The sequence below is a fragment of the Lepidochelys olivacea genome (genome assembly GCF_965140295.1).
Source record: "Lepidochelys olivacea isolate rLepOli2 genome assembly, chromosome: 3".
Lineage (NCBI taxonomy): Eukaryota > Metazoa > Chordata > Testudines > Cheloniidae > Lepidochelys > Lepidochelys olivacea.
The window spans coordinates 16,418,471-16,441,143 of NC_140413.1; the positions used below are offsets into that span (position 1 = coordinate 16,418,471).

The 22,673-nt window shown below is 41.4% G+C and overlaps 1 protein-coding gene across 1 annotated transcript in view; it reads left to right on the top strand.

Annotated features, from left to right (window-relative positions):
- Positions 1–22,673, top strand: part of CD2AP (CD2 associated protein) — a 160,506-nt gene that overhangs the window by 12,220 nt on the left and 125,613 nt on the right. The window lies entirely within an intron of this gene.

The window sequence follows — 22,673 nt, forward strand, 5'->3', positions numbered from 1 at the left end:
TGCTATGTTTTCAGGAAGTTTGAAGACAGAAAAATAAACAGACGTCAAAAGGGTTTTGAAGCTTTTTGGTCAGTATGGTTTTTGAATTGTCTGAATGACTTCACTTTCCAGTACTTCGAGTCTCTGACCTTTCTTGATGTGAAAATACTTCCAGATTTGTTCAGAGGAGACCAAAAGACTTCATTTTGTGGTTAACTGAAGTATGCTAGAGATAAAGCACTATAATACATATGGGGTCATGTAGGGTATTAAACATTTATTGAATAAAATGAACTCATTACGTGAACCACAAAGACTTTAGGCTAAGGTTACTTTAATGAAAAAAGAAAAGGAGTACTTGTGGCACCTAAGGTGCCACAAGTACTCCTTTTCTTTTTGCGAATACAGACTAACACGGCTGTTACGTTGAAACCTGTTACTTTAATGAACGCTCATTTGAAATTTTGACTAAACTTCAGGTTTTGAAGCAAGCTTTTATAGAGCCATAAAATGGGTAGACATGTGAGGCTTTCTGCTGGAATTCAAGGTGGAAAAAGTCTCTAAAATTTAAAATCAGTCTCTCTGCAACCCAGGTGTGATAGTTTGTTCAAGCACAGGTGACCTGAGTGTGAAACTGACTAGCTTAGTGCCATTGTCTGTGCTATTTAAAAGATGAAGTGAACAAATAGCATAAATAATGAAAAAGTGATGATATGATTAATGAACATTTTGAATATCTGTGGTGGTGTTTGTAACCTGGGGAAGAAGTTTGGATCTTGAGTCTGAATCCTGATCTTTCAACCAGATCTCCTCTACTGGGCACCAGGAGGGGAACATGGGGGACTGCCCACATTGATTCAGTTGCAGGATCGGGACCTTACTTTGTAAAAATGGGTCAATATAATTTGTAAATAAGTGTCTACTGTGTTTCTTGAGGTTATTTTATTTGATAAACCTAAGTATTTTGTTTTTAAATAATTATTTTTAACTTGGTGTCCCATTAACAGTGACAAAGCATTGTGACCATGGCACTATTTCTTGCTGGAAATAAAGCGTCTTTTCTTTCCATAGGCATGTTAAGTGCTGTTAGTAAATGATGTTTAATATTTAAAAAACACTGAACAGTCTCCTTCTCTCCCTCTCCTGACGACAATCTCTCATCTGCCACGGACAGACTTTTGTCACTTGATCTTAATGGTACTTTGTGTGACAAATATTGCAACCCCATTGTCTTTGGGCAAATATTGTATTAGGTTTATGTATCACTGTGGGCCAGGGGTTATATGCAACAAATGAGGGGAGGGAGTTTACCACCAGTCACCTAGGAATCAAAAGCAGTGGGGGATGATTAAGGTGAGACACTTAAGTTGTAAACGCCTCCAGAGGCAACACCCCCTGGGGAAATATGGATATACTGGTTCAAGCTGGATTTTTCCAGAGACCAACAGAAAAAGAAAAGGTTTTTGATATAACAGTCTGGGTTCATATTGACTCAGGATGGGGCCTTTTTCTGATCCAGCAAACAAACATGACCTTCTGTCCAAGAGCAGGGCCCCATAAAGCTGATGGTAACCTCTGGTATGTTTTTAATATGCATATAGGAACTCCTATTGTTTGTATATGCTTTCTCTGTAATGCTTTTGCCCTAAGAATAAATATGCTTCCTTAATAGCTGGGTGGTAATTTGTAAGTACTGGCAATACACTGTTTATAGCCCTTGGAGAGAAAGCAGTGCACAGGCAGTGTGTTTTGGTGGGGATTTTGAAGTGTAAGGGTCCCTGCCCAGAGAAAGATGACTGCTGGAAATATGAGATCTGACTGGGCTCCCCTGGAGAGGACCATGTGGGGGGGGGGATACAGGTGCAATTACCCCATACTTGTGGTGATACTTTTATTTTTAGCAAGGCAATCATTTAACTAATTTTCCTGGAAATTTGGTTGATGCAAGCTTTAAGAAAGAGTCCAAGTCTCCAGTACTTCTCTTCTAGGAAAGGAAACTACGAAATGAGCCAATTGCCTGTTTTTTAATTTACAGGTTTTTTTTGTAAGTGTATATGGGAGTCTGTGAGTGAACATAAAGGAACTAAAATCAGGTCTGGATGGTTATGGCTTCATCAGGAACGCATCCGTTTACCACAAAGCATGTATAGTTTTTTTCCCTCTATATACTATTTGCAATGCTGGTAGCACACTTTGCCTGAATTTGTCAGGAAATCTTTTGAGAACTGTGCAAGTCAAACCATGCAATGTAAGGTGTTTTTGTGGGAGTTGAGGTGAGAAATCCTCATCTACACTGGTCAGGGAAAGTGGTAAACTACATGAGTTTGTCTATAAAGAAAAGATGCATTGGTTTAACAAAAGTGATTTTAAAAACAATAAACCTAATTTAGTTAAACACGTGTAAAAGGCTGTGTGGACACACTAACATCAGCGTAAATGTGGCTTATTTTGGTTTAGCTTAAGCTATGCTTTAACTTCTCATCAATGTCTTTATCTTCCTTAATTTTAACCTTGGTGATTCCATGGATTGATTATTTTGGAGACTTCTTGCTTCTGACATACTCAATCTCTTTTTTTATACCGTTAGGTATTTGTTCTCTGAAATTTATTTTAGCAATTCTAATTTCTTTTACATTTTGCCTACTGTGATTTATGTTCCTGTTTATTGGCTTCACTAGGGTTAATTTTCAGATTCTGACGGATCTCTGTTTGACTCAGATTACATTGCCATTTAGTTACATTGATGTCCTTCTTGCCTTCCTGGTTCTTTTTTTGTTGAGTAGTATGAGATTCTGTTGTTTTTCTTTTCAGAGTAGCAGCCGTGTTAGTCTGTATTCGCAAAAAGAAAAGGAGGACTTGTGGCACCTTAGAGACTAACCAATTTATTTGAGCATAAGCTTTCGTGAGCTACAAGCCACATCTAAAGCTGCCACTTCCTGTTCTTTAGCCTTTATGGCCTTCCTGACTAGCTGCCTCATCTTACTGAAATCTCCCTTTCTAAAGTTTGTCACTGTCACTTTTTGGTACCTTACCTCTTTTGGTTTGTTGTCTTATTTTGTTGTAGTTCAAATAGATTCCTTACCAATTTAAGCTAAATAGAAATAAACCTGTTTTAAACTGACTATTCAGGCTACCTTTTGCTCCAGTCAAATTAAATGATCTAATGGCCCCTTCTGTCCTTAAACTCTGTGATTGCTGCACTCAGTTTTTGCACTGATTGATTTTAAAATAGAAAAACTGATTTAGTGGAATCAGCACAATCCCCAGGATATACGCAGTTATACTGATAGAAAGGTTGTATTGATTTAACTAAATCAGTTTTTTACTGATTTTAGTTAAGTTGGCACAACTTTCTTATGTACACAAAGTTGTAAAGTGGAAAGGGCCTTATGAAGCTTTGTTGCACTTATCCTCAATTCCCTTCTCTCTACTAGTAGTAATAGGAATGCTTGTTAGTTTTAACTTCAAATTTGATGCAACAAAATTTAATTCAGGATTTACTTAAACCATTCTGGATTAATGCCTTTACCAAAATAAAAATAATAAATATATACTTAATGTCCAGAGGCCTTGTTTAAGGTCAACTTAACTGCAGGTAAGAAATGAGAGAATACCAGATGTTTTGTTTATAGTTGGGCCACAATCTTGGAAAGGGATCTGTGTAGGTGGAATCTTGTGCCTGTGTGGAATCCCAGTGAATTTGGTGGGCTCTACCAGGACACAAACACCAGTCCTTCATCAGCGAACAATAGCCACCTTACGCTTTTTTTTTTCTTTAAATGTTGCACTCCAAATTTTAAATTTGGCTGAAGTTATTATCTCTGTTCACAACTGAGAAGCATTTAAAAAAAAATCTGAATGCCTATTAGTGTTTTGTCGATTTATGTAGAACACATCTACTTGTATGTCTGTCATCTCTCACAGGTTTATTGATCCGCTGCCTGCCTCTTGGTTTCTCTGTCCAGAAATGTTGGTATTTCCCATATTAGTGAAATACTATGAGTTAGTAAATGTTCTTTTCAAATGGATGAGCTTGTATATAGTAGGTTTCAGAGTAGCAGCTGTATTAGTCTGTATTCGCAAAAAGAAAAGGAGTACTACTGGCACCTTAGAGACTAACCCACTAGTACTCCTTTTCTTCTTGTATATAGTAGTTATGGGTAAGATTGCCGTCCTTTCTTAGGATATGGGAATGGAATGAGTGAGAGTAGGTGAAGACCCCGATCTTGAAAAGACTTATGCACTGTGAGTAGTATAACTGAAGTCAGTGGAACTTCTTGCTGTGCATGAAGTTAAGGGTGTGTCTAACAGTATGTCTATACTGCAGTTAGATACGTGCGGATGGCCTGTGTCAGCTGACTCAGGTTCACAGGGCTCGAGCTAGGGGCTGTTTAATTGCGGTGTAGACGTTCTGGCTGGTGCTGGAGCTCTGGCACCCTCCCATCTCATAGGGTTCTAGAGCCCATGATTCAGCCCTATCCTGAATGTCTACACCGCAGTTAAACGGCTTTGTAGAACGAGCCTGAGTCAGCTTGCGTGGGTCAGCTGCTGGTTTTTAATTGCAGTATAGACATACCTTAAGTCTTCATGAGACTCCCTGTATTTCCTTGTAGACTTGGCTCTATGTCCTGCAGTACATATAATTAGTGCTGTTAGCTGTGCAGGAAAACAGAGCTTCTTGGAAGCTTCCTGTTTGAATGAAAACTCACATGGATTAAAATTAGCCATTTTTTCCTCCTTCAGAAATAAACTTCTGTTAGTAAAATCAGTTTTTGCTTTATTCAGAAATTGATTTAAAGAGATTTAAACTTTTTTCTTGAATTGATCATTCTTGTGATTTCTTATCCAAATAAGTAAAATGATGCTTTGGGCAGGTGCCAGCACACAAGTAAAATTTAACTATTAATGAAAATTGCCTGTGAAGCAAAAAACAAGCATTGAAAAATTTACCATACTGAATTCAAATATTAATGTATTGGTCCAGGACTTGTTTTATAACATACTGGAATAAAGCTCACCTAGACAGGAAAACAGGTGATAATTTTAAGGTTCTTCAGCTTGTGAAATATCAGGGCTAAAATTATATGCCTATACCACTGAAAAAAGTGGGATTTGTAGCTTTCCTGTTATATAACAAATGCATTTAGACTACAGTGTTAGAAAACCATGTTTATTGAAAATTAAGGTTGTGTCAAGGCACATCTCAGGCACTCAAACACCTTAAGTATGGAAATAAGAATTTAAGGGGAAGACTTGTGAATCTCTTCCACCTTCATATTGCCTGCAGCACAGTTGATAACGTACTTCAACACACCATAAGACTTTAATTTAATGCATTCCAGTAGATAGACAAAAGCAGTACATACCTCACTTCATCAACCCTGTACTTAATACAAAACCTTATCAGGGGCCTCATATGCTTTCGTACCAATAGATCAGTGCATCTGACTGTCACACATTCCGTGCATTTGGGAAGTTATTTTTCCTTAACGCTGCTGAGATCACTGGTGTTTTGAAACATTACTGCTGCACCATAATATTGGATGTTTGAAAAACAAACCAGTATTCTGTTTACTGTCTTCTTTCATTAAGTACACTAGAATTGATAGTCTAATGTACCTAGTACTGTTCTGTTCAATCTGTATTGAACAGATAATACAGGTCAGACTAGAATCAATAACTCAGATATAATTTTTTTTTAATATCTACTGTCTGAAGTTGGTGAACTGGAAAACTATGCTTTATATTCTCTAAAAGCTGCTTCCAATTTCAGTTTACACACTTCGTAAAGTAATTTTTTCATATAACTTCAGTGATTTGCGAAATATTGGCAGGCCATCTTCATGTCAGAACTGGTTGGTGTGTGAGAGAGTAATAAGAATGTTGTGAATAAAGTCCAATATCTCATGACCAAATAGCTTGTATGCATCTCATGAAACAATTCTAACATATAATGTTGAATATATTGTGGTGGTTTTAAAATCTTGAGTTAGACTGCTGAGAATCACAGTTCTTCTGCATTGTAGGTATTGTAACACTGTACAGTCAGTTAACAGCTGATCGATTATTAGTAATGTTTATTAAGGTAGTTCCTACGACCAGCTGAGAAGGGGCCCATTGTGCTAGGCACTGTACAAATACAGAGAATAGATACTTCCTGCCCCGAGAGACTGCAATCTAAATAAACTAAACAGATATAGCATAGGAGAAAGGGTTGTAACACACAAGCAGAGTGAGCAGTGTGGTGGTGGCAAACATTGTTAGTTCCGTTATTTTTCTTATATATTTTTGGATTGTTTTTGTTAGGCAGGGATAAGCTAAACAAAGACAGGATAGGGGAAGTGAGAGAGCAGGGGAGGAAGAAGGGCTAATAAAGTGTGAGGTTGAGGTGAAGAGATTGAGATTGGAGCAAACAGCCAGTCAGCATTGTTTAGAGAATGTCTATTCAAGACTTTAAAAATATCAGTGCTATAGATATAGGTATAGATTGCATTTCTCTAAAGAGTAGTAGTTCTTCAAATAGATCAGTGCTGTTCTGCATAACTTCAAAAAACAGAGATTAGAGACAGTCACATTTGTTTAACCAGCACATTTTAATAAACATATTTTTGAAAAAAACTCACTCATATAGAACTGTTGGTTCTTTACAGTACTTATTGGTTCTTCTGATCAATAATTTCACTAACGTTTTGTTGTGTTCTTAATGTCAGTAACATTAATTCTACAACACAGACAAGGTGTAAGATATGAGCAAGAGGGAAAGAAACCATTGAGAGGACATGGATCACATGACATGGTTTGATCTGTTTCTTGTCTTTCAGTGGTTTGGCCCATCTGATGGCAATGCTGGTTTTGGCAGGGCCTTTTCTGTAAGGGTATGTCTACACTACGAAATTAGGTCGAATTTATAGAAGTCAGTTTTGTAGAAAGCAGTTTTATACAGTTGATTGTGTGTGTCCCCACACAAGTGCTCTAAGTGCATGTAGTCGGCGGAGTGTGTCCACAGTACCGAGGCAACCGTTGACGTCCGGAGTGTTGCACTGTGGGTGGTTATCCCACAGTTCCTGCAGTCTCCGCCATCCATTTGAATTCTGGGTAGAAATCCCAGTGCCTGATGGGGCTAAAACATTGTCGCAGATGGTTCTGGGTACATATCGTCAGGCCCCCGTTCCCTCCCTCCCTCCGTGAAAGCAAGGGCAGACAATCGTTTTGTGCCTTTTTTCTTGAGTTACCTGTGCAGACGCCATACCACGGCAAGCATGGAGCCCGTTCAGCTAACCGTCACCGTATGTCTCCTGGGTGCTGGCAGACGTGGTACTGCATTGCTAAACAGCAGCAGTTAATTGCCTTTTGGCAGCAGACAGTGCAGTATGACTGGTAGCCGTCATCGACGTAGTCCTGGGTGCTCTTTTAATCGGGCGCCTGGGTAAACATGGGAGTGACTCAGCCAGGTCATTTCCCTTTTAAGTTTAGTCTCTTGACGATTCAGTCCTATCGGCAGTGCACTGTCTTTTAACCTGTAGCCAACAGAAGATGATGGCTAGTCGTCATACTGCACCGTCTTCTGCCTAGCACCCGGGTGTTGACGATGGCTAGTGGTCGTACTGCACAGTCTGCTGCCAGCAAGATGTATAAAGATAGATGAAGTGGCTCAAAACAAGAAATAGACCAGATTCGTTTTGTATTCATTTTCTCCTCCCTCCCTCCTTCCCTCTGTGAAATCAACGGCCTGCTAAACCCAGTTATGAGTTCTATCCTTGAGGTTTTGAGTTCTATCCTTGAGGGGGCCATTCCGTTTCTCTCAAAGCCACCCCCTTTGTTGATTTTAATTCGCTGTAAGCCAACCCTGTAAGTCATGTCGTCAGTCGCCCCTCCCTCTGTCAGGGCAATGGCGGACAGTCATTCCGCGCCTTTTTTCTGTGCAGACGCCATACCACGGCAAGCATGGAGGCCGCTCAGATCACTTTGGCAATTAGGAGCACATTAAACACCATGCGCATTATCCAGCAGTATATGCAGCACCGGAACCTGGCAAAGCGATACCGGGCGAGTAGGCGACGTCAATGCAGTAACATGAGTGATGAGGATACGGACACAGACTTCTCTCAAAGCACGGGCCCTCGCAATGTGGGCATCATGGTGCTAATGGGGCAGCTTCATGTGGTGCAATGCCAATTCTGGGCTTGGGAAACAAGCACAGACTGGTGGGACCGCATAGTGTTGCAGGTCTGGGACAATTCCCAGTGGTTGCGAAACTTTCGCATGCGTAAGGGCACTTTCATGGAACTTTAACTTGCTTTCCCCTACCCTGAGGAGCAATAATACCAAGATGAGAGCAGCCCTCACAGTTGAGAAGCGAGTGGCAATAGCCCTGTGGAAGCTTGCAACGCCAGACAGCTACCGGTCAGTCGGTAATCAATTTGGAGTGGGCAAATCTACTGCTGGGGCTGCTGTGATGCAAGTAGCCCACACAATCAAAGATCTGCTGATATCAAGGGTAGTGACCCTGGGAAATGTGCAGGTCATAGTGGATGGCTTTGTTGCAATGGGATTCCCTAACTGTGGTGGGGCCATAGATGGAACCCATATCCCTATCTTGGCACCGGAGCACCAAGCCGCTGAGTACATAAACCGCAAGGGGTACTTTTCAATAGTGCTGCAGGCACTGGTGGATCACAAGGGACATTTCACCAACATCAACGTGGGATGGCCGGGAAAGGTACATGACGCTCGCATCTTCAGGAACTCTGGTCTGTTTCAAAAGCTGCAAGAAGGGACTTTTTTCCCAGACCAGAAAATAACCGTTGGGGACGTTGAAATGCCTATATGTATCCTTGGGGACCCAGCCTACCCCTTAATGCCATGGCTCATGAAGCCGTACACAGGCAGCCTGGACAGTAGTCAGGAGCTGTTTAACTACAGGCTGAGCAAGTGCAGAATGGTGGTAGAATGTGCATTTGGACATTTAAAAGCGCGCTGGCGCAGTTTACTGACTCGGTTAGACCTCAGTGAAACCAATATTTCCACTGTTATTACTGCTTGCTGTGTGCTCCATAATATCTGTGAGAGTAAGGGGGAGATGTTTATGGCGAGGTGGGAGGTTGAGGCAAATCTCCTGGCTGCTGGTTTCGCACAGCCAGACACCAGGGCGGTTAGAAGAGCACAGGAGGGAGCGGTGCGCATCAGAGAAGCTTTGAAAACCAGTTTCATGACTGGCCAGGCTACGGTGTGAAAGTTCTGTTTGTTTCTCCATGATGAAACCCCCTGCCCCTTGGTTCACTCTACTTCCCTGTAAGCTAACCACCCTCCCCTCCTCCCTTCGATCACCGCTTGCAGAGGCAATAAAGTCATTGTTGCTTCACATTCATGCATTCTTTATTCATTCATCACACAAATAGGGGGATAACTACCAAGGTAGCCCAGGAGGGGTGGTGGAGGAGAGAAGCACCAGGAGGGGTGGTGGAGGAGGGAAGGACAAGGCCACACAGCACTTTAAAAGTTTAAAACTTTAAAACGTATTGAATGCCAGCCTTCTGTTGCTTGGGCAATCCTCTGGGGTGGGGTGGCTGGAGGCCCCCCCACCACATTCTTGGGCATCTGGGTGAGGAGTCTATGGAACTTGGGGAAGAGGGCGGTTGGTTACACAGGGGCTGTAGCGGCGGTCTGTGCTCCTGCTGCCTTCCCTGCAGCTCAACCATACGCTGGAGCATATTGGTTTGATCCTCCAGCAGCCTCAGCATTGAATCCTGCCTCCTCTCATCACGCTGCTGCCACATTTGAGCTTCAGCCCTCTCTTCAACCCGCCACCTCTCCTCCCGATCATATTGTGCTTTCCTTCACTCTGACATTGTCTGCCTCCACGCATTCATCTGTGCTATGTCAGTGTGGGAGGACACCATGAGCTCAGAGAACATTTAATCACGAGTGCATTTTTTTCGCCTTCATCTTCACTCTGGGAAGGAGAAGATCCTGTGATCATTGAAACACATGCAGCTGGTGGAGAAAAAAAAAGATGCAGTGGCATTTAAAAACACACATTTTCTAGAACAATGGCTACACTCTTTCACGGTAAACCATGCTGTTAACATTACATACTCAGCACATGTGCTTTCGTTCCAAGGTCGCATTTTGCCTCCCCCCACCACGTGGCTAGCCCCTCACCCGGCTAACAGCGGGGAACATTTCTGTTCAGCCACAGGCAAACAGCCCAGCAAGAACGGGCACCTCTGAATGTCCCCTTAAGAAAAGCACCCTATTTCAACCAGGTGACCATGAATGATATTACTCTCCTGAGGATAACACAGAGAGCTAAAGAACGGATGTTGTTTGAATGCCAGCAAACATACACTGCAATGCTTTGTTCTACAATGATTCCCGAATACGTGCTACTGGCCTGGTGTGGTAAAGTGTCCTACCATGGTGGGTGGAATAAGGCTGCCCTCCCCAGAAACCTTTTTCAAAGGCTTTGGGAGTACATCCAGGAGAACCGCAAATGCCAGGGCAAAGTAATCCTTTCACATGCTTGCTTTTAAACCATGTATAGTATTTTAAAAGGTACACTCACCGGAGGTCCCTTCTCCGCCTGGCGGGTCCGGGAGGCAGCCTTGCGTGGGTCCGGGGGGGACTGCCTCCAGGTCCAGGGTGAGAAACAGTTCCTGGCTGTCGGGAAAACCGGTTTCTCCGCTTGCTTGCTGTGAGCTATCTACAACTTCATCATCATCATCTTCCTTGTCCCGAAAACCTGCTTCTGTGTTGCCTCCATTTCCATTGAAGGAGTCAAACATTGAAGGCTGGGGTAGTGGTGGCTGAACCCCCTAAAATGGCATGCAGCTCATCATAGAAGCGGCATGTTTGGGGCTCTGACCCGGAGCGGCCGTTTGCCTCTCTGGCTTTCTGGTAGGCTTGCCTCATCTCCTTCAATTTCACGTAGCATTGCTTCGCGTCCCTGTTATGGGCTCTGTCCTTCATGCCCTGGGAGATTTTGACAAATGTTTTGACATTTTGAAAACTGGAACGGAGTTCTGATAGGACGGATTCCTCTTCCCATACAGCGATCAGATCCCGTACCTCCCATTCGGTCCATGCTGGAGCTCTTCTGTGATTCTGGGACTCCATCATGGTCACCTCTGCTGATGAGCTCTGCATGGTCACCTCTGCTGATGAGCCCTGGCCAGCGTGGCAAGCTGCAGGTGACCATGCGAACAGGAAATTGAAATTCAAAAGTTTGCAGGCCTTTTCCTGTCTACCTGGTCAGTGCATCTGAGTTGAGAGTGCTGTCCAGAGCAGTCACAATAGAGCACTCTGCGATAGCTCCCGGAGGCCAATACTGTCTAATTGCATCCACAGTACCCCAAATTCGACCCAGCAAGGCTGATTTAAGCGCTAATCCACTTGTCAGAGGTGGATTAAGGAAATGGATTTTTAAGAGCCTTTTAAGTTGAGAAAAAGGGGCTTCATCGTGTGGACGGGTACAGGTTTACATCGATTTAACGATGCTAAATTCGACCTAAACTCCTAGTGTAGACCAGGGCTAAGTCTATGCACAGTTTGCCTTATAACCATTGCTGTACCAATACATTATGGGTCTCCCATAGCATCTCACTCACAGTGTCTTGCACTGGTCTTCATGGTAGAGACTTTGAGTAACTTCCAAATATGAGGCATTACATTGTGTGACAGTGCACTGAGCCTTGGTGGCTGCAGTGGTTTTGATTTCCCATTCACTAAGAGAAGACTTCTATAAAGTTCATAGACTTATGCAGACTTAACTCAGCAGATACTTCCAGGTGGTTTGTGAGATGACTACTATGAAGGGAGAGCAAGATGTTTTGTATTGTAAGCTCAAAGTGGCCTAAGCAGTGTCGTCTTGCTTTGGTTTTAGCTTAATGGTCTTACATTTCATTTCATTTACATTTCACCTATGCTTGCTTTCGGGTGAGTTAATGACATTCAGGTACCACCAAGGTAGGTGCCTTAGCAATACCTGAGAGAGACTAATCCCTTGTTGGCCTTACGCCAAAGGTGCATATGTTAATCATGTTTCAATGCAAGATAAAGTGAAGGATAAATGAACATTTCTTCCTTTTGAAGAGTGCCTCCAAACATTTAAATATTTAAAAAAATCCTTAGCTATACAACATCTCTAATTGACTGAAGAATAATTAGAAATTCCGAAGAAAATGCAAGGCTACATGTGCATAAGCTAGCTGCTCTATTGCATTTTGTGCAGAAAACTCCTGCATAACTTCATCACAAGAATCAAATGGGTATCTATAAATGAGGGTGAGGGCAGAATCTCTTATGAAAATATAGGATTTTTGTATGAGAGGTCTGAAAAACGTGAGCAGTACTATCCCAGTGTACAGCATTATCAGTGTAGGATTATAGGGAAAGAGAGTAAGGACTGGCATACATTATAAAGTTAGTTTGGCTTATGTATGTTGCTCAGGGCTGTGAAAAGTTTCATGTCCTGTGTAGTGTAGTTAAGCCGACCTAAGCCACAGTGTAGACACTGTTAGGTTGATGGAAGAATTCTTCCATCAAATTAGCTACAGCCTCTTGGAGATGTGGATTTACAACAATGATGGAAGAACATCACTTTAAATAAGACTGTTACAAAAGATGGTGAGTGAGGTGCTCTCAGTAGAGGCCAAGAATAGCACTATAACTGGTCTGCAATTTCCAAGGAGCAAAGAGAACATGCTAAACTTCCCACCACGGTGATGTCCTTGGACCCCAGTGGGTGTGGCCCACTAATCTTTGGTATTTTCTGTAGTTAGTAGATTTGTTAAACTTTGAGTCCTGAACTTTTTTTTAAATGTAGTTCTTAGTAATTGTATAATTGTGTATTGCATAGTCTCATGTCTGAAATCATGACATGAAATCTTATTCTAATACGAAAGGGGGCAGAGTCAAAAGGACTCGTATCAACTTCACAGTCTTGGCCACAACTACAAGAAGCGCCTATCTTGTGGCATCCAAGTCTGTATTTATGTGCCTAAATAACTGGCCTGATTTTTGGAAGTTCTGGCATCTAGCATAAAGCTGAAATAATAGAAGCAGGAATGAAACCCAGATCTCGTGTAGAGCATAATCTACCACTTGATCATTAGGCAGAACGTTTTAGAAACTATGAGATATAATCCCACCACTATTACCAGAGAATCAATAAGCCTAGGACATTTCTCGGAACAGGCTGATTGACTGTGGCCTTGCGAGCACTTATTCCTAGTGCTATGATTAACTTTAGCATAAATAGATAACTTCACAATTGAATAGTGCCAATAAATTCAGATGTGTAAGTGTTTGTAGGAGTGGGGCCCAAACCATTTTGAGACTACCAGGAAGCACTTTCATATCTGATTTGTTTTGGTTTTGTGCCATTGACTTAATTTTTATAAGCCATCACACAGGTAACAAACTGAAAAGTGAAACAGGGTGAGCGTGGAATGGAAAGTGCGAGGAACAGTCTACCCTGCCTAAAAAACATATGCACTACTGTAGGTATATAAACTTGGTATATACAATAGTTAGTGGTGCCCTCAGTTGAATATGAAGTCTTTTAGAAACACTTCCCCTATTAATGATTGCACAATCAAATAAATATACTTTGGGATCTTTCAAAGGTCAACAGCTTAGGAACGTTCAGAGCATTGCATGATTTTTGTTTCTGGAAATGGAAGGAACACTTTTCCCTCGCTCAATATGAAATGAATTTATGCAAATTTAAAAACATTAACACCAGATTTTTGTAAACAAGGCAAAAATACTAGTTGTCATTCTGAATTAGGTATGTGCCAAATTTTGGATCTTCTATCAAAGCAGTTGTTTTTAGAGGGTGGAAGAAGCTTTCCAGATGCTTTTTAACAGGAAAGAACTTTTAATTCACATTTGTATAACTCCTGGGTTCCTACTCTGGGGATCATGATCACCCTCTTGGTCACTATGGCTAGATGGGGGGGACCCTGAAACATTTTTTGGTTCTAATATTGGGTCATGATATGGAAAAGGTGAGAACCAATGGGGTGTAACTCAAACAGCCACACAGATTTTATAAGACTTTCTAAAAATATTCACTTCTGATTAAGACTAGGCAAGAGAAATTTCAGCTTCAAAGGTATTTTTGGGGAGTTTATAAGTAACTTAAAATGCAGTGAAAGCTCTTTTTATCCGGCATGTTGGGGGAATGGGGGGCGCTGGTAAGTGAAGAATTCTGGTTAACTGAGAGGGAGGGAGTTTAGGTGTGGGAGAGGGCTCAGGGCAGGAGGTTGGGATATGAGAGCGGTTTTGGGGTGCCAGATCCAGGGGGCTCTCACCTCGGGTGGATCCTCACAAGCATTGACCTGTCCCTGCTGTTCCCAGGCAGAGGTGTGGCTAGGCGGCTCTGCGTGCTGCGCCTGCCCCACCCTGAGCATGGGCTCTGCAGTTTCCATTGGCCGGTAACCATAAATGTTGACTTTTTTTATTATTCTCCAAAGTTTTTTGGCATTGTTCCACTTAAGCAATTTTGAGAGTCATCTAGAAGGCTTTCAGACAGACAAATAAAATGTAGAGGAGGTATGAGGCTTTCTACACTACAGTAACTGAGCCGGTGTTTGAGCAGATATGGCCACCTTTTGTTAACGCAACTTGCAATCCTATGGAACCCTTGGTATTCTTGGCTTTCTTTTGATATAAAACCAGTAAGTTTTCCACCTTCATTTGATAGAATTTGTGATATTTTCTCACACATTTGACCCTCCCCATAGTTACCAATTCCTCTCTCATCTCCATGTGTGTCTTGCATTGAGCTCTACTTGGGACTCCAACTGAAGAAACTGCACAGTACCGCTTTCCACTTAGCAGAATTTCTCACATGCAGTATCTGATCTCTGTTCTCCTGAGTGTGCACTGGCTGCTGGATAGCTTTGAGTGCAATTCAAGTTTTGGTCGAGATCTACAAAACATTTTCTGGGTTATATTTTGGCTGCTGTTGGAGAGCAGCTGAGGCTCACAATTTAGAAGACTCTCCAGTGAGGAATGCTCAGCTAGAATTCTCTTCCCCCTGCTGGTTTGGTAGTGAGAGTTTGACCTTCAGAGTGTGTTGTAAGGCACATCTGTATAGTTAGGGTTTCTCTCAGGGTCTGGTTTAAGGAATGGTTAGCTTTTGGGAGATGGTCCTGTAGTTCTTATTGCTAACTTTTTTGTTTTTAGTGTGTTTACAAGTGTATATGCTCCAACAGAACACACAAGGTGCATTTGACAAAACTGAGAGCAAGTCATAGGATGGAAAGAACCATCTATCTCTTGTTTTATCTCTGGAAGGCTGCTCAGAATCATTTCACAAACTTCTGTGATGCTTTTAATTTCTCTCCCAATCTGCTTGCTCGTCGTCCTGAAGCCAACTTGAAAATTTGCTATTTGAGTTAGCTACTGCAGTAAAAATTTTCAGGGAGTTCTTTGCTTCATGTTGTTTAGCCAGTTTTAAATCATGGGGAAAGGCATATGTTTTGGTTTTGTTTTAATGTAGGCAGTTTGATGTATATGATATATTATTGTTCACTCTCCTCCGTTTACTCGCTCATCTCCAAATTCCCCAGCACCTTTACTTAGACATGTTGTCTTCCTAAAATTTCATTGTAACTCAAGTCATTTATTGGGTAGGTCATTGATACATTCCTGGTGACCTAAAAAGTGCCAGGCAAAATCCAGGGTGGATTTCAGATGAACCAGCTTTATAGCAACTGAATTCAAGATTCCTTGGTTTGAATTGTCTAGCTAGTAATCCCCTCTACTTGTTTTTATTTTCCCTTTTTAGGCAGGCTGTCACTGAAAGAGGAAATGCTGGCACAAACAGAAAATGCCTGCGGTAGGGTGGGTGTTGGTCTATCAGGCAGAGCAGAGGAAGAATGGCAGACATCCAAAAAAGCAGAACTTCGTTCTTGCCTTATCACTAAGTCAGCGAATAGAGTTGGCCAGGGATCATGTCATCTTAGAACTGACTCTTAGGATCCTTGTGGCTGAGCAATGGAAAGTTGTTCTTGAGAAAAATGTCCAGTGTTTAACATTAAATTGCCACAAACTTGGCCAGCTACTGTACAACTGCATGTCACATGTGAATGTAAAATAAGATGCTTGAGAAATTTCAGTGAATGCTTTAATGGAATCACTTACGTCCCTTATCAGAACCACAATGTGTCCAAACACTGAAAGAGAACATGTTGGTGCTAGTGAGTTAGAAAACATACTCCAGCTCCCTTATAAAAATGTATAAAACGTTTAAAATTAGACTACATAAAATAATGAAAAAAGGGCATTGTTCTTAAAATAACTTTAGCCGAGTTACATAATTTACATGCCTCATGTAATATAAAATGTTACGCTTTAGAGAACCCCACAATAACAATTACCTTAGATTCTAACACCCCCACCCCCGCTTTTTGGAGGTAACATCAATGTAAGCATATTGCATATCAAAGTGTTTAATCAAAAGGGGAAGTTGGCAGTAGTCAGGCTTCTACTTCATAACCTTGCATAGTAAAAGACATAAAATAGTAGCCATTGTCATGGGTAAGAGTTGAGGTTGAAAAGTAAAGTAGTAGTAAGTTTGTGCCTTTATTTTAAAATGTTTTGGATCAGGGTGGTTTTCAGAAAGGTAGTAAATAGAATCTACGGAGTTATTCATGTAATAGTTATCAAAGACAAAGTAGAACTCCCTATGTGTGTGTGTGTGTGTATATATATAGGGTGCTACTTTGTCTTCGATAACTATTACAACAAGCCATAACGTACATTCAGTGACCTAATGATGTGAATGATTGACTGTGCTACAGGTGAATGTGCTGTTCCTTCTGTCTCAATATACTGTTTGCTTTGATTTAAAGGGACATTAGTTTGAAAATCTGTTTTGTTTTAAAATTTTCTGTTTGACAGACAAGAAAGGAATGGGCTTGGAAGACCCACCTAGGCTACGTCTACCTTAGAGAATTTACAGGGGCACAGCTGTACTGATGCAGCTGCGGTGCTGCAAGATCCCTTGTGTAACCACTCTAATTATGTTGACGGGAGAGCTCTATCCCATTGCCATAAACTGCTCCCAATGAGTAACGGTAGCTACGCTGGCGGGAGAAGCTCTCCTGCCAACATAGCACTGTGCAGGCTATCACTTATGTCGGCAAAACTTATGTCTCTCAGGGGTGTGAACCTCCCCTCTCCCGAGCGACATAAGTTTTGCCGACATGAGTGGTAGTGTAGATGTGGCCCTAGTGTTGACTGGAGCCACCTATCAGGCACTGTGCACATGTGTTAAGGTTAGGGGGAGTAGAAAGGCAATCATAAACTCTGCCTCTTGTTCCTCAACCTTGTTGTAGATACTTATTCTCTCTCTCCAGAAGAGCTTAGTCGCCACGTGCATAATAAATCTGATTGATTTGCATTTACACCAATGTAAAATTGGAATTAGGCTTAACCTGACCCTTCAACAAGGGTAAGGACTATCTTGTGGTATATGTGGTTAGGATATGGACTTCCCTGTCAGCTGCAGAATGATAACGTCTATTTTGTAGCCCATGTAACAATTGTTGGATGGTAACCACTTTAGATAACTGCCAGTTTTGAACAGCTGATCAAGGATATTGCTCCCTTAAGTTGTCTAGTGATGAGTGCTGATAATTCCTTTTTTGTCTTATTGGAATGGCAGCAAAATGCCATCCAGTAGGAGACTCTTCTCTCAACTGTCTGATATCCATAGCCGAAATTGTAATTATTCATTTGTGCTATTCTCATTATGTGTTCTGTCAAAAACATTCCCATTGGAGTTTAGCTATTTTTTTGTTTCTTTGCATTATCTTTTTATCTTAAGGAACAATCCTAGTAGCTATACTTTTCTTCACAGTAGGCAAGTGATATAGGCCAAAGGTGGGATAAATTATTATTAAATAATACAATCTCTGAAATGTTAAGGAGTTTATATTGACAGCTCAGTTATTCAGTAAATAGAGTATCTTACTGACAACATTTAATGCCAGAATATCCCTCCAAGAAGAATTACTTATCAGTCTGACAAGCCCTGCTACATAGGCATTTGTAAGGTTTTCTCTTTTCATTTTGGTTACAAACACTGCTTGGTAACATGCAGCTCAGAGTAGTTGAAATGTTCTTAATGTTACATATAATCAGTTAATCTGGGTTGTGCTACAGGTCAGCAACAGTGAATAGGGTAGTAAAATATATCAAACCAATATGGTCCTCCACTGGTTGCCAAATTTAAATACCTCTTTGCTGCTTAATTTCTCAATAACCTTGAACCACATTCCTTATTTAAAAGAACATTTCAGACACCCACCCATTCAGCAAACTGATCTAGACTATATGTGCACTTGGAACATAAGTGTTGATCATAATATGGCAAACCTATTTCTAAAGCATCCGGTTCACAGAATAATGGAACAGAGAAGGGCCCAGCAGGCCACATTATCGCAGAATGAGGGTTGTGGGTGTCAGAACAGGAGCTCTGGGTGTCAGGACCAGCCCCTGAATGCTGAAGCAGCAGGGCAGTGGTGAGATCTAGCTAGCTCCTTAATCAGCTGAATAGTTTCAGAGAGGGCCTAGTTTCTGAAAACCTTCAGGTAAGGTTCACTCATATTCAAGAGCTAAAACATCTTATTTTTAATGGGCGACACTTATTTCCACTTTCCTATAATAGCTAAATGTTTCAGCAGAATTTATTAAATAGCTTAGTAGGAGCTTTGTGAAAGTACTAAAATAAATAATATAAAATCATCACTGCAGGGATACTCAAAAGTCCTTTAAAGCAGTCATGCAAAGGGCTTTTTTTAAAATCTGAGTTTGTGCTCTTTTTGTTGGCTGCTATATGAAAGGCTAGAAGGGTTAAAATCAATATTAAAACAATGCTCAGAAATATCAGGAACATCAAGTCATGTCGTCTTGAGCTTTTTTTTGGAGGTGGTGTCAGATGTATGTTGGTTGTGAGCATTTTAATTGACAAGATAGGACTGTTGAAAATTCAGCACAGATGTTCTTCTGACCTACAGCTTTATCATCCTGAGAAGCTGTCCAGGAGCCACATCAGGTTTTCTGCACGAGTTTGGCCCTTGCAGGAGTCAGAGCAGGCTGGAGGCTACTCTAACTTATTCCAGTGAAGGATTGGCATGGTGTAGCAGAGCTCCTCTGTGGTATGCCCACTACATCAGGAGTGGTGGGGTAGCTGGTTGAGGAGCTATCTGTCATCTTTATGACAGAGGGGAGTTCACCTCTGTTAGCACTTTACAGCCATAATCCATCTCCTTTGCACTAGCCCCTTCGATGAATTGGCTGCCAAAGACTTGATGTTTTAAAGGGATTAATAATGATGATAAATGGAGGACTTTTCGTCAGGCCATCAGGTAGAATTTAGCTAGCCCAGTTGTGGCTGAAAATCTTATTGGTTTGGCTTTGGCAAAATACATTGCTCTGTCCATTTTAGAGGGTTTGTGTTTACTTTGCCCAACTAACCAGTATATCTGTTTTCCTTGTGTGAAGTCTTGGCAGAAGGGCCAAAGAGTACATTGCCATGGAATTTTTTTCTTAAACTTTCTCAGCAGTGCTGACAAAGGTGGGAGATTCTCTTATTCTACTGGTTTCAGAGTAGCAGCCCTGTTAGTCTGTATTTGCAAAAGGAAAAGGAGTACTTGTGGCACCTTAGAGACTAACAAATTTATTTGAGCATAAGCTTTCGTTAGCTACAGCTCACTTCATCAAATGCATCCGATGAACTGAGCTGTAGCTCACGAAAGCTTATGCTCAAATAAATTTGTTAGTCTCTAAGGTGCCACAAGTACTCCTTCTCATTCTACTGAATGCTATGGCTAAAATTTTCAAACTTGAATGTTTAAATCTAGGCACCTAAATAAAAGTGGACTGATTTTTTTTTTTCATAAATGGTGAGTACCTCCTGCTCACACCCAATACCTCAGTTCTGTTTATGTACACATAATTAGGTATTTAGATGCACAGTTTTGAGCTGTAAATCCAAAAACTTTGGTATTTATTTGTGGCCTTTTGTCTGTGCAGACTGAGGTGGGTGAGTGGGAAGTCTAGACGCTTTCCCTCAAGGTCAAAGTTGTCTCACAGCTTGTTTTTGGTTTTGGCAAACTCACCTAAATGATGTAAAAGAAATGACGCATTTCTGGCAGAAATCCATAGGAAACTTCTCCGAAGGATAGCAGTGTGGCTTTCAAAATTGTTAGGTGTTGGTTGTGTATTGAAATGATTACCTGCTTCGAATTCTTAAACGATGGCTTTGTCTACACTACACAGCTTTTAGCGACACAGCTGTGTTGTCACAGCCCTGCCGGTAAAAGTTACGCAGTGTAGCTGCTGTTTGTTGGGTCTCCTGCTGACAAAAAACTTCCACCTACAACGAGTGGCGTTTGCGTTGACAAAGCGCTGTTCACACTGGCACCTGTCACGGCAAAACTTGTGTCTTTCGGGCGGGGCAGGGTGGAAACACCTGTGAAAGACAAAAGTTTTGTCGTTCAGTTGCCAGTGTAGACAAAGCCTAAGGAAAGTCTGAGGGGTCGGGAATTTGGATAACAGAACCAAAGTTATATGGGGATCTTGTTGTATGCTTGCTAGCTTTCCATGTTTGTTCAACTGGGAGATTCATCCTTATTGTAGTATGTGATGGTGTGATTGCTACCAAAAAGATTTTTAAAAAATGTATGGGGACACAGAGGTCCAAAGCTTGAGTCAGGGGCATGTTACTATGATGATGATCATAGTTCATTTTGGTGAAATGAATCGATTTTGTTTTTTTTAACAAGAATTCAAGGTATTAAAAAGTGCTTAAATTTTTATGTTTAAAGAGTCCACCTGCATCTGGTTCTTGAATTGTTAGATGTAGTTGTGAAGGAAGATCATTCTGTGCTCTGTGGTGTATTCCTGACACCAGTGTGTAATTCTGTTTTTAACTAGGTTTTCTGTGATTTAACCTACAGGCAGGAAAGGGTAAACTCTACAATCACTAATGGGTGTAGAAGCACTTCTGCTAGAAATATTTTTAGGTAGGAATTATGAACTCATCGTGGAAGAAATTCCAGGTACTGGTATCTAGGTGGCGCACACATACATTTTCCTATCATTGTTAATCAGTTAAAGATACATTGATGGAAGAAGATCCCAGTGTGAAGCCAAAGATTAGGCGTGGAGAGGATGAAATGGAAAGTTTATGGTTCTTTACAGTTCCACCATCTCAATTTATTAATCTGTCTCTCTCTCCCTCACCCCCACTCCCTTTCTGCATGTGTATCTTGAACTGTGGAGGACACTGAGGCTGGAGTGGGTGATGTTACACCCCATATTCTTCATAGAAATATGGTTATGATACAAATATGGCATAACTAAGATATACTTTATGCAAGGTGACTCATGTAAGATATTGTTGGAAAGGTTATGATTTACTGAATGTGATTATCCAATTTGTATGCATGTATCATTTCTGTATCTGAAGTTAGCAATATTGACTTTGTAACAATTACACCTGTGTGTACACTTGGGAAAACGCCCATCAGACAGTAAGCAATCATCCTGAATGAAGCATTTAAGAAGGACAGCAGAACTCTGAAGATACTAATCTCATACTTTTCTGAGGAGTTTCCTGGGATGCTACTCTGATACCACAAGGTCAGGTGATGATGTCACCTGATGCAAAATACTGCCTTGGACGCTGCTGGTACTTTTCCTCTGTAGAGGGATGGGGATCTATCAAAGGCTTCCTGCCTTAGGTAAATCCCTTTTAAGGCTGGGGAGGAGGTTAATGTGGACTCTCCTCCATTGCCTATCCAAGAAGAAAGACTGCTGAAAGTACCTGAGGGGAAAGGCAGGAGTGAGTCCAGACTGAGACAGGGGTCCAGACTGTAAGAAGAGATAACTGGAACTGTAAGCTACAGAAATTCTGCATCCTGCCTAATTCAAGATCTTGGGTGAGAAATTACATTTTGTAACCTGTTTCTTTAGTGAATCAAGCTTAGTTTGCGTGTTTTGTTTTATTTGCTTAGTAATCTGCTTTGTTCTCTTTGCTATCCCCTATATTCACTTAAAATCTGTCTTTTGTAATTAATAAACATTTCTTGTTTATAACATAACCCTGTTTGTGCAATCCATATCTTTGGGGCGGGGGAGGAAGGGGAGAGGTAAGAAGCTGTGCATATCTCTCTTCACATTGAGGGACAGGGTGAATTTTTATGAGCTTGCGCTGTGCAGATTTTTCTATACAGCGCAAGACAATATACCTTTTAGGTCTGCATTCCAAGGGAGGTGGGCACCCAAGTACTGGGGCAAATCCCTTAAGCTGAATCTTCCCAGAGCTGATCTCAGTGTCTGTGTCTTTCTGCAGCTGGGTGTGGCCCTGCCTTTGTGTGTGCTAGAGGAGGTTTAAGAGACTGGCTCAGCAAGACAGGGTAAAGGGGGCCCAGGCAGGCTCAGTGGTATCCCAGTACATCAGGTGTCCCCTTACAGTTGGACAACCTGTCACAGTGGTATAAACACTCTGCTTGGCAATGGAAAGGCTGTCTTAATGGACATGAGTGAATGAGGTGGTGATTTGTGTAGTTTAACGGAATCATCAGATATAAAACAGAATTTCTAGGCAAAAAATAATAGCCTGTTTATTACCAAACAAGATACAAGTTGGCTATATGCAATTCTCATTGTTTTTG